The sequence below is a fragment of the Aethina tumida genome, chromosome 4 (genome assembly GCF_024364675.1).
Source record: "Aethina tumida isolate Nest 87 chromosome 4, icAetTumi1.1, whole genome shotgun sequence".
Taxonomy (NCBI): Eukaryota; Metazoa; Arthropoda; class Insecta; order Coleoptera; family Nitidulidae; genus Aethina; species Aethina tumida.
In genome coordinates, this window is record NC_065438.1 from 2,103,731 (window position 1) to 2,120,514 (window position 16,784).

A 16,784-nucleotide genomic window follows, 5' to 3' on the forward strand; every position below is an offset into this window, starting at 1 on the left:
TCGAAACGTATCGAAAATGAGCCGAAAAAGAAGCAAAATGCAAATGGTCCAAAATTGGAGATACGCGCCGAAAAACCGACCGCCCCTGTCCTTATTTGAAGAGGTCGCGACGATAAATCCGACGGAACGTCACGCGCCTAATTAAAACGATGCTTGGAAATACCTCGATGCGAGTTGATAAAATTACTAATTTTAGTCAGTGACGCAGTCTCATTTTTAACCTTCACGCCGCCGCCGTTTGGTTTACGGCCGCCAGAAGGCACCAGCTGCCGGAGCGCACTTTCTTTTTCGACGTTTTTCCTTCGGACGGCCCCCCCGGTGGTTGCACACACGCCGTGGCTAAGGTCTTGGTTCCGCGACTCCAAACTCGGTTGCTGATCTGACGCGCGAATAAAAAAATACAACAGGTTGTTCATTTTGTCAAGCTTTTTTCCTTGGGACGATTGCAACAGATAAAACAGAAAATATAGGTGTTCTTAATATATAATAATATCGATTGCTGGTCTAAATTTAGAAAGTTTTTATGTTTAGTTCGATTAATATTCGATAATTTTGAAAGCAAAACATACATAATTACACATGTTGCTTCTTATCTTTTTAAAATGCTACCTCAATTTTAAATTGAGTAAGGGTTTATTAATTAATGTGTTTTATAATCAATAAACATTAAACAAATTCATAAAAATTATAATCAATTTGATTTGACCCTTCAAATGTGTTAGTTATATTTATATTTTTATCAAATTTATAAATGAATGACTAATATTATACATATTATAGAAATAATTTTTAACAAAAGTATATAACTGTGTTTGTTAACTTTATAGAAAATATTTTTATAATTGATTAATTTGTAATATTTGTTAGATTTTCGTGAATTACTAAAGTTTCATATTTTTTATATATGAAATTAATTTTTACTTCCATTTTCTTATAATTTTAAAAATTTAATGGTCAGAAAATATTAAAATATATTCATAATATTGAGTTTTATTATTTATTTAAAATTTAATTAACTTAATACAATAAAAATACACATTGAAAATTTTCAAAAATTCATTGTTGATGTATAATATTTGTTAGATATTCGTGAATTACTAAAGTTTTATATTTTTTATAAATAAAATTCTTTTTCTTTCATTTTCTTATAATTTTAAAGATTTAGTGGTCAGAATATATTAAAATACCCATAATATTTTCATAATAAAATACTGTTTATTATTTATTTAAAATCTAATTAATTTAACACATAAAATACACATTGAAAAATTTCAAATATTCATTTTTAATGTATAATTTTATCTATAAAATATCATTCATAAATTACTATAATTTTGTTTTTTATTAATAAAAATGTTAATTGTATTTATAAAAAATATAAAATTTTAGTAATTAACTAATATACATCAACAATGAACTTAATTTGTTTATAAATTGACAGTATTGAATAATATCAAAAACTCTTAAAAAGTTATTAAAAATTGGCAACAAATAGAACTTGTTGTACCTTCTATAGACAAACAGTTATAAAAATACACTTCACTAGTAAATATTTTAATTAAGTTGTTTATATTTTTCACGAATATAAATAACCCCCAATCAAAATGTTAACTGAATGACAATACTCAAATAATATTCAATAAAATGCAACGAACAATTTTAAAATAAAATGTGTATATTGGCAGTTTTACTCACATCAATTTATTAAACAATTTATTCACATCAATTGTTGTCGGTGTAGTATATTTTGAGGTTAGGTGTATTTGTAAACAAACCTTATAAGTTGGCAGCATTGATTAACACCAAAAGTTACTAAAAAGTTACTAAAAATTGGCGAAAAATGAACGTTATAATAATTTATTAATTAACAAAAATAGTGCAATAATTTTGTTAGTGTGCATTCAAAGATTTGGTAAGTCTTAAAAGAATTCTATATGCGTTACACGTAGCTACAAATTGAACGTCAGGCGACGAAGTGGGTCCACAATTAATAAACACTAAATTTAAAAAGTCAAATTGGATTTATTCTGGGCAGATTTAAATTAAATCAAAACGCCACACAATTTCGTGTGTTAACAAACGACCGGAAGCGGTGGCTGAATGGGCGCCTCCTCCATTCGCCCTCTTCGGCGTAACGGTCCGGATGCATTGGCGCCAAAAGGTGTGCGTCTGCCGCACGCCAAATCTCGACGGGGCCGCGGATCCTCCCGTGCAACGGCCAAGGACGGGCGGACGATTTGCTCAATGGGTCCGGTGTGTTGGTCGGAGGTTTTGGTCTACCACCGAACGTCGAACAGGTGCGGCAGCGTTTAGAAATAGTGATGTCGCATGGTGCAGGGGACAATTTATTGCGGCTGGTTCATGCATTATTGAGATGAGAGCACTGTCCCGAGTGAAAGTAATGCGGTTTCATTTGCAGGTGTTGATTTATTAGATTTTTTTCGTCGATAATTGCTGTTTATTACATTAATACGTTTCTGCATGTGTTATTTGTTTTAAGAAATCTAATTTTCTCCGTGTTCAGTGTATTAAAATGCTGAAAAAATAAATTGAACGAAAGCTACACATAAATATAATTATAATATTTTAGGTTTTTAGGAGATAATTCAGTTTATTGCCATCCTATTTCATTTCTTAAGGAAATACTTACGGAAACAATTCCATCATGCTGTGGTACTCATTGTTTATATTATCCTAACATCATCTTACATCACTACATTGAATTGTAAACATTCTTGTGGTCTGAAATGATAAAACTAAAAACCTATTGTTAACTGATATTAAAACTAACGCAGTTTCCATTAGAATGCATAATTAATTGTCATGGTGTTTGTAAAGCCTTGAATATAAATGTTATTAGCTGATTAATAATTTGTAACATTATTGTAAGTTACATCCATAAAATGTCTTAAATAATTTTTAACTAGAATTCATATTATCAAAATACTTAAATAAATATTTAAGTGATCATGACTAAATGAACCAGTTATTGTTTAAACAATAAAATTAATCATTATGATAATCAGTGATGACGAAAATTGTGATAATTTTATATTATACTGATAAATGAGTTTGACAATAAGTATAAGTATTAATTATATTTAAGTAATAATCGAAGAAAAAATTTTATTAATAACATCAGGTACACAGAATTTTTGTTTAATTTTTGAAATACTTACTCTGAATGTATTGACAAATATTGCCCAATTTTTAATTTTTAATTGTTCAAAATCAAATTCATTTCATTAATTTTTAGTAACTTTTTAGTAACTTTTGATATTGTCCAATGCTGCCAACTTATAAACAACGTTTTGTTTACAAACACATAACCTAACCTAAAAATAGACATGCACCGATGACGTAAATTGGACAATAAATTAATGTTAGTATAACACACTTTATACAAAATTATTCGTTGCATTTTGCAGAATACGTTTTGAGGTTTGTAATTATTCCTTTAGTATTTTAATCGAGGGTTCTTTATATGCGTGAAAAATATAAACAAGTTAATCAAAATATTTACTTTCGAGCTAGTGACCGTGAAGTGTATTTTTATAATTGTTTGTCCAAACTTTCCATTGTATCTCGGAAGTCGTAGTTGTACAGTCGTTGACTAAAATATAATATAATTCTGCATGTAAATTCAATGGAAAAATCAGAGTGTTTTGTTGAGTGTTTTATAAATAAATCTATTATGGAAAATAAGTTAAAGCACTGATTTAGATGTAGCATCTCTTTAGGCGTATATTGTTCCTTTTTATATAATGTCATGTGATTTTACACAATTTCTAAAGTATATTGTTTTAATTAACATATTGTTGATAGCTTTCTCTGCATTACCTTTTTGTCATTTTAGTGGATTTGTAATTTCCCAACAACTAAGTCGTCAAAAACAGTGACGAACATTCAAAGAAATGCAAACATTACCTATACAACATGTGATTTATGGGTTCTTCCAAAACAAATTCATTACAGTTCAAAGCCTTGACTTACATGTGAGGTCAAATGATTAATCTTCATACTAATTCTATTTGTAATGCGCGGATTTCAAGAGAATTGTTCAATGTTTCCCGACTGGTTTATATTCATGCGTTTCCCCGTAAATTACCTGAAAAAAAACCAAGCTCCTGCCAGAAATAATTGTAGTGGGAATCTAGAAAAAGGTCCTGTTCTATTTTTGAACTGTTAGGTAAGTTTTTGTGTAATTTAAAAGATATAATATTCAATAAATATTAAAGTATTTCATAATTAAATATTGAGTAAAAGGTAACTCTTTTATTTAATATAAAGTGTAATAATAAATACTTATTGTGTCTAATAATATATGCCTTTACATAAATCAGTTTGAGGGGATCTACACCAGAAGAATTGAAGTACTCCCATAGGATAATTGAATCTCCACCATGTTACACTGTGTAGTTTTGTCCCTGTAGGATGTTTAACAGAAGCTGACCACCATTTTTTGTAAATTAAATTTAGACTCGTCTCTAAAAACTTGTCGTATCTACTATTCTGTGTTCCAGTGAATATGATCTTCAGCAAGTCAATATTCGACTCATATTTTTAGTAGAAACCAGGTTTTTCCTTGTAGGTTTGGGTCAAATGAACCCCCATCTATTAACCGTCTTCTCACAGTCCTTGAACTAATTTCAGCAAGTCCCACTTCCTCCAGGTTGGCTTTGACGATAAGATTGTATTGTTTTTTGACATTCGATTTATCCAGTTATTGATTTTCGACCTCAGACAATTTTTTTCGGGGCTAAAACTTCCAATTTCTCTAAATTTTGTTTAGTAAACATAACAATTATAGAAGAAACAATAAACATTATAGATGCTGGCACACAATTTTAGTAGTACAGCTCATATCTTTTATATACTTTAATAAGTTGCTATAATTGTGACTACTACTGTATATGGCATACATTTTATAATAAAATTTGCATTTAAAAAATTCATTATCCATGCATACTGTTTGTTGGATAATTAAAAATTACTAAAAAAATCTAGAAAGTATTGAAATATATTCATAATAAAATATTTGGCATTTGGTTATTAATTAACGAATTAGATATACATATAAAACAATGGGCACAAATAGAAACTTCAATTTATAAACAGAAAATTATCGGCTAAATCAGCCGCCACCTATTTTATTTCAACAACAAAACACCCAGTTTACACGACGTACTCGTACTCGACGTCGACATAAAAAAAGATTTATTGTCAATTTTCTTATTTTTCGCGCATTGTGTGAGTCGCAGTCACGTCACCGTTCGGGGTTGCGGCCTCGAAGCCGCCCCCACCCGTTCCCCTCTACGCGTCCCCAAACCCCTCAATCCACCCTCAGTTTTGCGCCGTGGGTGGAATTACAAACGGGGACGGTGGACTTTCCGACAGCCTTAGATTCTGTTTATTCGAATGTGCCGCCTCTAACGGTGTAATTTTCGAACGGGACTCGTGGGCGCTCTTCGCCGTTTTCGAGGGGTTTAGCGTTCGCCCACACGTTGGAGGATTAAGTAATTGATTTGTTGGTTTACGTCACGTAGTTTACGGTTTTCCCTTTTCGATTGCATTTCGTCGTATTCGGTGTCGTGGCATGTTGAAGAATTGAAATGAATTAATTGGTTCAAAAATAAACAAACGATTTTTAGATAAGCATCTATTCAAATTGTCGGGGGATGATTGTGTGTTGTGTGGTTTTTGTTCATCCTATGGAAACTACTACCCACACAATTATATTCTGCTTTGTGCATGATGTTGATTTACGTTTGATTACGGTTTCCTCTTTGATCATAATTCGTCGTAAAGGATTCACTACAAACGAATTTGCGGCTCCTCAATGGAAGCACCGTGTACTCAAATTAATGAAGGTGTTATGATTAATAACTCTGAAAACAGTCCGTACTTTACAAATTAATTCATTATTAATATTATGATGAATTACTTTAGTTAGTACTCAGACAAATTAATCAGCCATGCAACGTTAGTTGCCTAACTTAATAAGCCAGACTACATCGCCACCTATGAACCATAAACCGTCCATTCACTCAATTTATTGAAACAGCAAAACCAATCGAAATAAATAAATAAAAAAAGCGTTCGGATTTATCGCATCGTGCATTCGGTTTTTGGGGGGTCATCGGCGCGCGAAAAGGGCTACGTGACGAATGGGGGGAGCGGCCCTAGACGCGCGCAATTCCAATCTTGCTCTGCTGATATTGATCCCCTTTTGCACGTAATCTTGTGACTGTATTATTTTCGATGGGACTCCCTGTCCCGCGTACCGATTCCTCATTCTCGGCGGCCAACCCCTTTAGCGGCGTACACGGCGTGTGTCGCGTCCCCACGTCCAGACGGTCGCACGTCATTTGCGTACGTGCGGATTAGCTTGGCGCTATTAAAATTGTGGAATCTTCCATAATAAAATCTATATTTATTGATTCGGTGTATGGAGATGTTTTAATATATTTGTAGTGGAACGTTCGCATCAATTTTAACTGACAATAAATATTAGAAAATTTTACTAGAGTGGATAAAAATTTAACAAAAAAAAAAAGAAAAAAAAATTATGTTTCAAAATATATATTTATGAATCTACAGAGCATAGAGGCTATCCACAGCATTATTTGAATTAAAGGAAAGCCTAGAGATATTCCATTGACTATCGAAGGCACATCCTGAATATTTTTAAAGATATTCAGTGACTGTACTAGCTGAGAGTATAAATGAGTGTTTAAATAACTAGTAAGGATATTCCTTGAATATACTGAGACATTATTTGACGATTGGAGAATAGAATAGAAGTCCCAGATATATTTCAAAGGTTATCCACGACATTATTTGAATCGAAGGAAAGCCTAGAGATATTCCATTGACTATTGAAGGGACATCCTAAATATCTTTAAAAATATTTAGTGACTGTACTAGTTGAGAATATGAATGAATGTTTAAATAACTAGTAAGGATATTCCTTGAATATACTGAGGCATTATTTGACGATTGGAGAATAGAACAGAAGGCCTAGAGATATTCCAAAGGTTATCCACAACATTATTTGAATTGAAAGAAAGTCTAGAGATATTCCATTGACTATCGAAGGGACTGTACTAGCTGAGAGTATGAACGAATGTTTAAATAACTAGTAAGGATATTCCTTGAATATACTGAGACATTATTTGACAATTGGAGAATAGAACAGAAGTCCCAGAGATATTCAAAGGTTATCCGCGACATTATTTGAATTGAAGGAAAGCCTAGAGATATTCCGTTGACTATTCGAAGGGACATCCTGAATATCTTTAAAAATATTCAGTGACTGTACTAGCTGAGAGTATGAATGAGTGTTTAAATAACTAGTAAGGATATTCCTTGAATATACTGAGACATTATTTGACGATTGGAGAATAGAATAAAAGTCCCAGAGATATTCCAAAGGTTATCCACGGCATTATTTGAATTGAAGGGAAGCCTAGAGATATTCCATTGACTATCGAAGGGACATCCTGAATATCTTTAAAAATAGTGACTGTACTAGCTGAGAATATGAATGAATGTTTAAATAACAAGTAAGGATATTTCTTGAATATACTGAGACATTATGTGACGATTGTAGAATTGAAGGAAAGCCTAGAGATATCCATTGACTATCGAAGGGACATATATGAATATCTTTAAGAATATTCAGGGAATATACTAACTGAGAATATGAATGATAAATATCAAAATAATTCAAGAAATGCCCTTACATTATGTTGCTATAAATTCCAATAAAAACACACAATGGCAATATTAAAATTCCCACAAAACATTTGGACAAAATAAAACTGTTTAAACCGGTTCGGGGCCAGTACCGGATGCAAACCCATTCCTTATTCGTACTACCCACGAATAATTAAAGTTGATTTGCTTATGTCAATATACGGAATTTTAAATTATGTTCAGCGTGTCCAGTTTTATATTATGTTCCACTATAATCATTTAAATTTAAAAACGCACGCACACGAATGGCTGTTTGTTTCATTAATTAATTAGATAATTATAGATTGTCATAGTTAATGTTTGTAATTTACTAAAGGTTCCTTTAAAATTTTTGCTTTTGTTAATAATAATAAATAATATTTTTGCATTTTATCAGTACCTTAAAAACATGTGTAGTAATAGACATGAACCGTTCACTCTTGGGCGAATGACCACGTAACATAGTTGCGTAGCCGCTTGGAACGAATTATTGCTCGTGGTGTAGCATCGTACAGAAATTGTTCCTCAATAAAGAAAGTACGCTGGTCCACTTTCTCTATATTTATAACTAATGACGGCGATGTTACGGGCAACACACCACTCTAAGGCATAAGGGATTTTTCAAAAAACGTTGGTTGATATTTATTTGGAATATTCCATCGCAGATTTTTTCCTCAGAATCGAGGCACCAAGTATTCCGATAACAATGGGATCATCCACGCGGCGACATCTGTACGATAGTAGACTATATATAATTGTTGGTGACGTAGAGTTTTATTATTATTATTATATACTAGTAATATATAAAGTATCCGCCAGATGTCTAACATTACAAGTCACCGGTGTTATAAACCTTGAAATTGGTAAATGATGTTGAAACATGTTTTTCTCTAGCTTTGCGCAGAGGCATTATCGTAACCAATGAGGTTTATCCGAGGTGCGATTATTGCTAGTTGAAAACTTTAACCAATACCCCGCCATGTGCACGTGAAATACCGTGCGCTACGGCAATTTTTGGAAGCCCCTCAGGGGGCTATAAACTTTAATTTAATCACAATGTAGATTTTATAAGAGTAATGAAAAATACGATACTATTGGTTATTGTAAGGTATTGTACTAAATGGTACAAGTTCTTACATGTTTTTATGAAACTATCCACTATAAGTAATACTTGTAACTAGGCTTATAGTTAAGGTACTTTGTGTACTCATTTATTTGGTGCTTTGGTGAAGTTCTTAGTTACCAATTTTCTTTTTCACACACTGTATAAAAAAATTCAAAAACTTCTACGGGTAAGAGTAAAATTGCCTTCAAACATGGAGAAACATGAAACAGCGAGTATGATCTGATACTTCCTCCTATTCTCAGTTGTTTGTCGTTCATAATATGTTTTGAAAATTATGCTTGATTCGATAAATAGGACCCAACTTTCGCCAGGTCCACACAAAAAATTGTTATAGACTCATTTGAGTTGTACCTCTCCACGGAAATCTTTAGTAAAAGGCGAAAGATTTATTCGCTTATTGAAGAGATACCAGAGTAACGGTAAAATATCAAACACGCTTATTTAAACTCTTTTATCGTTTAAACAGAAGTGAACTATGGCAAGTACCGCCATCTATAATGCATTTTCATTTAAGACTTGGTTTAATGTTCAGATGGCGCACATTCTGCTCATTATAACAAGATGGCGCTGGTACTAATGTATAAATATCTGATAAAACTTTTTAAAATATACATTAATGTATAAATTTTATTCACATTTGACTATTAATATTTTCCCACAAAACTACTTCCTAATAATGATATGTACAATAGCTACATAATTTTGAAAATTGTCATATTGAAATAAATATTTATTTTGATTTTGTTTGATTTACTGAGAAATCAAGTTCCGACTGGTTTAGTCAACTTCCACACTTAAATTTTCATATTATTATGAGCAAAAATTATACTATTTTATAAATGAACTTATACATTTTAAATAATTATGCCTTCCATAAAATCAATAGTAGCTTTAAAAAGGGCCTTAGCAGTAACATCTCACTCGCATTGTATAGGTTGTCAGATTTAAAAAGCTAGGGCCGTCGTTAAAACAGCATACTTACCTGGCGTAGGGGTCTACCGTGATCAGCAAGGCGGTTCCCCCAGGACGAGGCCCTTTCATTGCACCACGATTGGGCTGACCCCTGCGATTATCCCTAATGTGGATAACTCGGGCGCACAATTTTTGGTAGTCGGGCCTGCGTACGCGCTATCCCGGTCTTATATAATCAAATAAAACATTCCTGTGTTTGTTAAATATACATATAGAACTATTATGTTCTTCTCTCTATAACTCCTTTACTTTTTTAAACTATAAACCAACTCTTAAATGAATTTGATAAGAAAATCGAAGTTGAGTATTTATCGGTACTACCCAAAAGTACTTGAGAACATGGCCAACGTGGATGTTTGGAATTCCTGGAAGGATCGTAACAGGGAAATGAGATAGATAATAATGACGGCACTAAAAGATACATTCTGGTTCGAGAGTAAGAAACGAGTGGTTGCTTAGACTCTTTTTGTTTCTAACAAAAAAATCTTAAAAAAGATGCATTCCTCGTGAAGTTCGAAGGCAGTGTCTGATTCACATCTCATATATGGATGACAAAGGACATATATGAGTTTGCTGAACCAGAAGACGCAAGACAGGCAAAGATGCCATACCCCTGTTAACTGAGTTCGGAAGAACAAGACGAATTAGGAAGACCAGAGATCTTCCTAGGAAGGGATTGAATTGCGGTTGGATCCATTAGTCCCACTGCCACTGGTTTGTGAAATGGAACTGAGTTCCAGGACCACGATAAGGTGGACTACAAAATTGTAACTAAATGTTAATTTTGTAGTAATAGTAATACTTATCCGTCGATAATTTTATTTAATTAAAAATGTCCTGTTCATTGTTATTTTACCACCTGAAAAAGGTAAATTACCCTTGAAACATTTCCCTTATTTGAGCGTTTCACAAGGGCACTATCGTAACCAGAGTTTTATCCGAAATGCAATGTTATTTGAAAAAAAATTTTACATTATCCTTCCATACACCGGGCACTACGACAATTTGTTTAAAGTCCTTCCGAGGATATAACATTTAAACAAATATATACTGATAACTAATTTGTCTTAAGTGGCTCGGCTTATAATCTTAATAACATTCATCGTTCATTAGTGAATATTTTTTTGAGGGATTCATTGTTACAATACTCCCTTTAACTTCATTATATCACCAATTAAAAATAACCTCGAGTTAAAACCTCTATACATACTTTAGGTGACCAACTTTCTTCATAGGTGAAGTACATAGTTCACCAGAACTTCCAACTCCTTGCTGTAATTAAAATTGAGTTGAAAATATTTTGTTTAATTAATTTTTATGGGCCGTTCCCGGAGGTACTGCAATACCGGGTCAACCCGCGACAGAGGTGGAGCAAGCCCCTAACCCTCCATCAATTTCCAAAAATCAGTTTAATATACTGGCACCGCATGCGGTGCGTATCAGATATTAAGCTGATAAGAACAGATACTACACTTTGATCTTAGCCATAGGGCCGAGAAGCGATACCGGTTTTGGGTCAACTCCCCTCATTTAACCAAGGTATTGTACACAACGGCGGTGAATGAGAGAATACTGGCGACATCTGTCAGTTTTTGTCTAAATTTTACATATAAGTATGACTCACATACTCTATCATGTGGACTTACACATTCAACTTCACATAACGCGTATGACTTTTAATGGCTTAAACCTCAAATACACGCACACTTTTCTGAAACTATTGTCTATTATGAAAAGACAACAGTTTTTAGAGATTCATTGTATGATAATCTGTTTTTAATGAAATTAAATACTACAAAAATTAATTGGTACTACTTTCTAGAAAAATGTGATGATGCAAATTCATGTGGGAAATTAAATTTCAATTATAAATTAAACTAATATATTATAAAATAGTTAAAACCAGCAGATGTGTCATTATCGCAACTGCGCACTAGAACCTACTTGAACTTCTTAAATCAATAGTAACGGAAGTTGTTAGTAGTTACATCTCACCAACGTTGTGGCGGCAACCTTGCATAAAACGCTCAAAATGGTGACAGAAAGGCATACTTACCTGGCGTAGGGGTCTACCGTGATCAGCAAGGCGGTTCCCCCAGGACGAGGCCCTTTCATTGCACTACGATCGGGCTGACCCCTGCGATTATCCCTAATGTGGATAACTCGGGCGCATAATTTTTGGTAGTCGGGACTGCGTACGCGCTATCCCGGTCTAAAGTAATTTAAACATAAATCATCCTTACTAGTATCTGAAGTTTTAAAGTTCAAATTTAACTTTTTTATGTTTATGGTTCCTTGTATAAAATTACGAAAAGATGAACTTCATATATAAATTACGTATGCGTCATTATTCACACATGCGCAGTTCAAATGATTAATACATTCATTGTTACCAGACTCCTCGATTTTTTGAATTACTCACTATCGCGTACAAAATTGTATTACCACCTCGAGGATCATTTTCACTTGCAGCATTTTCTGTTGCATAACACAATACTTTACATTGATTCATCCTATATTTGTGGATGGTAAGAGTTGAATATGTTAATGTAATTCTGTACGTGTTTAAGATCTATGATTTATGCATGTTTTATGTGTGTACGTCGATTAACAATAAATACTTAAAATGAATTTAATTAAATATGTATCAATTAAAGTATTTACATTCATTCACTCATAAGGGCATAAAAGACCTACCTATAAAAAATTAATTTTGTAGCTCTACGAACTACAAAATGTTATGTTCTAAGTGCTACACAAAATTGCTATTGTAGCATACAGACATTTTTACAAATTTACTGAAATTTTGTACAATACCTCAATTATAGTTTTTCCGATAATCACTTTTGACTACATAGTAAAAAAAAACATAGGGTGCTACATTATAAGTCACCCGTGTTGTAGCGGATGAAGCCTGTAAGTACCCCAGAAGCACATTTTTTCTTTAGCTTTGCGCAGAGGCATTATCGTAACCAATGAGGTTTATCCGAGGTGCGATTATTGCTAGTTGAAAACTTTAACCAATACCCCGCCATGTGCACGTGAAATACCGTGCGCTACGGCAATTTTTGGAAGCCCCTCAGGGGGCATATATTTTAATCAAACAAAAATACCCCACCATCCTTCTCATAAGTTGTGTGATATTTCATGTAGCTGGGTTAGAACAGGCAGCTGCGTAACTCTAAGTTTGTTCTCATTGAGGCAGACTTCCGGACATAATTATAGAGAGAAAATCATCATTCTTTACTTTAGTATGAGTACTTCAAAGTTCATAGAACGAAGAATTTCAAATTTTGAATTTTCGTTTAACTGCCAGAAAATTCTATACTATCATGATGTATTGTTCTATAAACTTTGAATGATCACAATGATAGTATAGAATTTTCTTGGCAGTTAAACGGAAACTCAAAATGATTTAAATTAAAAATTCTTCACTTTCCACTTGCGAGTTTAAAAGATTAAAATAAAAAACATATTTCAGAATGAACTTTTAGAATCACTTTTGTAAGTACCACATAATATATACGAAGCAATCAAAAATGGTTGTCCATACAGCTTCGTTGAAAATTCGATTTGTTTTACACATTCAACATCAAGAATATATACGTTGAAAATATTTTACACATCAGGGAATGTGGTAACGGATTCAGGGATTTAGAAATTCAATTTTATATTTTAAAGCAACTTCAAAAAAATTACATCAGTTATATTTCATATAATGGTTTTGGTTTATAGAGCAATTTTGTTTAATTAATATTTATGGGCCGTCCCCGGAGGTACTGCAATACCGGGTCAACCCGCGACGGAGGTGGAGCAAGCCCCTAACCCTCCATCAATTTCCAAAAATCAGTTTAATATACTGGCACCGCATGCGGTGCGTATCAGATATTAAGCTGATAAGAACAGATACTACACTTTGATCTTAGCCATAGGGCCGAGAAGCGATACTGGATTTGGGTCATCTCCCCCCATTTAAGCAAAATGTTGTACACAACGGTGGTGAGAGAATACTAGCGACATCTTCCGTCAGCTTTTGTCTAAATTCTGGACTTAAAATTTAAATCTTGAAAAAAAACTTCAGTAGATATATCATCTCATAAATAGAAATTTATCTGGAAGAAGGTGATATTATTTGGTGATCGTACGTGTGAATTCTGGTCTTCTGTTAGAGAAAAGTACCGCCTCAGATTTGGAAGGGTTGATCATTAATCTCCATTTTGAGTACCAAACAAAAAGGATGTTAAAGATAGTTCGTCGAGTAAAGATGTTGGCGTATTTGAGAGAGTTATGCTATCATTATAAGGAAGTGAGTAAGGCATTGTCCGCCAAAGTCAGATACGGGAGTCGGTGGCCTTGATCATCTTCTTACCGAAACCACAGTGCCAGACACGATCGTGCGCCTGCTCGACATCGAGGTAGTACTGTTTTATATGCTGTCATTAATTACGTAGAACAACAATTGTTTCACAGTCATCCTAAGAAGCTGATGTTGTAACTAACCACCTTATGGGTGGTATTATTACAGTATCGATACCTTGGTATCACACCAGTTACATGGTACCACCTCTATTAGTATAAAAATAACTCTAAAATATAAAGGATAACCTTAACATCACTTTGTACTATTGAACAATATTTGTGTTTTAATTGAAATACGAGGACCTAACTTTCGTCAAGTCCAAACAAAAAATAGTTACAGACTCATTTGAGTTGTACCTCTCCACGGAAATCTTTAGTAAAAGGCGAAAGATTTATTCGCTTATTGAAGAGATACCAGAGTACCGATTATTACAATTCACAGGGTTTTCGGATTTTTTGACGTTTGAACACCGGTGGGGTGTAAGCATGTGTCGCCATCTAGATATATAATTAGTCTTATCCGCCATTTTGTTAGTACCTAATAATATAGAAAAAGTAATAATTATTTTATATTATTGAATGATATTTTTATTTTATTAGAGTACGTATATACATTTTTTTCAACGTACTAAAATATCAGTCAATACCATGATTACAAATATTTATGTCTTTTCAAACAAACTTCTCCAAAACTGTTTTTAAGCTTTAAAAATGATTAATTAGTGTACGACAGTTTCATAAATACATCCATGGGTACAAAAGTATTATAACTACTTCCAATAAATCTAGCAGTTGGATATGTTACTGCAGTTGCGCAGAAAACCTTAATGTGACTCAACTTCTTAAAACCATTAGTAACCGAAGTTGTTAGTAGTTACATCTCACTGTCACTGTGACGGCAAACGGGCCCAAAACGCTCAAAATACCGGCAGAAAGGCATACTTACCTGGCGTAGGGGTCTACCGTGATCAGCAAGGCGGTTCCCCCAGGACGAGGCCCTTTCATTGCACTACGATCGGGCTGACCCCTGCGATTATCCCTAATGTGGATAACTCGGGCGCATAATTTTTGGTAGTCGGGACTGCGTACGCGCTATCCCGGTCTTAAATAATTAAATAAAAATGTTCTATGAAAGTTTATTTGTTAGATTGGCCTTTTTCCAAACATTTCATTCAATCTTATTATCAAAATTTTATTTTTGAGAGTATATTGTATTTTCAATTAAGTCCGAAGTTAATGATTATTGGTACTTTTATTTTATTTTCATTCCATTTGTTTTTGTGTTCTTAATAAATTGACCCTGAATATAATAACAGTTTTATTAAATTTTTCATTGATTATATTGAAAACATTGTTGACAACAATAACATAAACAATTATAATAAATCTGTTGTATTATTTTTTTCGTAGAATTGTACACGACATATTATGTACACATGTTGTGAAATATCTTTTATATTGGACAATGTGGTTTTTCAATAAAATTCCTCCAATAAAACGAATTAGTACTAATACCAATTAGATATAACTTGAGTGATAAATTTAATGATTCACACACTGTAAAATACCAGATTAAGTATTATTATTCCAAAAAAATAATCACATAACGCAACCTTTAACTTATAAATTATGAGAGATAAATTTCATCAATGGCAATCGTCTTTCTAAATCATTTTCGTTGATTTTGCGTACTAATAATTAATGTAATATTTATTATCCTCAATTTGATGATCAGATATTTAGAATTTTCATTGGTGTTTCCCAGTGGGGGATAATACAATTACATATAATAATATTAATCACTAAGAATTTTATATATTTAAAAAAATAATGTGAAGTACTCGATTATCATCTCTGCAATAAATTTCATGAAATGTCATTACTATTGATTATTATACCTCGATTTCACAGTACAATAAGTCAGATTTTTTTGGTTTAGTAATAATAGATAATAGATAGTTCTATTAAAGTGATCTTATATATAAATTATGTCATAATTAATATTAAATTTATTATTAGTACATATTTCATTCTTTGAGCCATTGTTTTTTGAAATTATTAATTAACAAGTGTCGTTGGATTTCTGAGGTGTTTTAATTTTAATTTATTTTTTATTAAATTTATTACTATAACAAACAATAATTTTGATTAAAGTTTACATCTTTGAAATCACCATATTTGTTTCTATAAATGTGCTAAATTTTGTAGAAATTAAAGAAAAGTTGTCCAAGTTATCAAGAGGAGCGACTGACACATTCAATCCCAATTAAAGTTTGCCTCGTTTACCCTCTTATAAGTGACAAACATAGTTTCGATTTAAGTAGATTCCACACCATTGAATTCGGCATACTTTTTACTATAAATGTTGTAAATTTTGTAGAAATTAAAGAAATGTTGTCTAAGTTATCAAGGGGAGAGACTGACACATTCAATTCCTTTCGAACAAGAATTAAAATTTGCTTCGTTTACTGTCTTATAAGTGACAAACTATAGTTTCGATTTAAGAAGACTCCACACCATTGAATTCAGCAATATTTTTTATATAAATGTAGCAAATTTTGTATAAATTAAAGAAAAGTTGTCTAAGTTA

At 32.6% G+C, this 16,784-nt stretch overlaps 9 non-coding genes across 9 annotated transcripts; 5 read left to right on the forward strand and 4 right to left on the reverse strand.

Annotated features, from left to right (window-relative positions):
• Window positions 1-8,629: 8,629 nt before the first annotated feature.
• Window positions 8,630-8,770, forward strand: LOC126265466 (U4 spliceosomal RNA). Its single transcript, XR_007547949.1, has one exon. It is a non-coding gene; the product is annotated as a U4 spliceosomal RNA (small nuclear RNA).
• A 385-nt stretch (window positions 8,771-9,155) lies between these two features.
• Window positions 9,156-9,280, reverse strand: LOC126265471 (U5 spliceosomal RNA). The gene has a single exon (XR_007547953.1). It is a non-coding gene; the product is annotated as a U5 spliceosomal RNA (small nuclear RNA).
• A 557-nt stretch (window positions 9,281-9,837) lies between these two features.
• On the forward strand, window positions 9,838-10,001 carry LOC126265485 (U1 spliceosomal RNA). The gene has a single exon (XR_007547967.1). It is a non-coding gene; the product is annotated as a U1 spliceosomal RNA (small nuclear RNA).
• Window positions 10,002-11,147: 1,146 nt separating this feature from the next.
• On the reverse strand, window positions 11,148-11,339 carry LOC126265458 (U2 spliceosomal RNA). Its single transcript, XR_007547941.1, has one exon. It is a non-coding gene; the product is annotated as a U2 spliceosomal RNA (small nuclear RNA).
• A 544-nt stretch (window positions 11,340-11,883) lies between these two features.
• LOC126265465 (U1 spliceosomal RNA) lies at window positions 11,884-12,047 on the forward strand. The gene has a single exon (XR_007547948.1). It is a non-coding gene; the product is annotated as a U1 spliceosomal RNA (small nuclear RNA).
• Window positions 12,048-12,781: 734 nt separating this feature from the next.
• Window positions 12,782-12,922, forward strand: LOC126265467 (U4 spliceosomal RNA). The gene has a single exon (XR_007547950.1). It is a non-coding gene; the product is annotated as a U4 spliceosomal RNA (small nuclear RNA).
• Window positions 12,923-13,589: 667 nt separating this feature from the next.
• On the reverse strand, window positions 13,590-13,781 carry LOC126265455 (U2 spliceosomal RNA). Its single transcript, XR_007547938.1, has one exon. It is a non-coding gene; the product is annotated as a U2 spliceosomal RNA (small nuclear RNA).
• Window positions 13,782-14,497: 716 nt separating this feature from the next.
• On the reverse strand, window positions 14,498-14,617 carry LOC126265473 (U5 spliceosomal RNA). Its single transcript, XR_007547955.1, has one exon. It is a non-coding gene; the product is annotated as a U5 spliceosomal RNA (small nuclear RNA).
• A 515-nt stretch (window positions 14,618-15,132) lies between these two features.
• Window positions 15,133-15,296, forward strand: LOC126265477 (U1 spliceosomal RNA). Its single transcript, XR_007547960.1, has one exon. It is a non-coding gene; the product is annotated as a U1 spliceosomal RNA (small nuclear RNA).
• The last annotated feature ends 1,488 nt before the right edge of the window (window positions 15,297-16,784 follow it).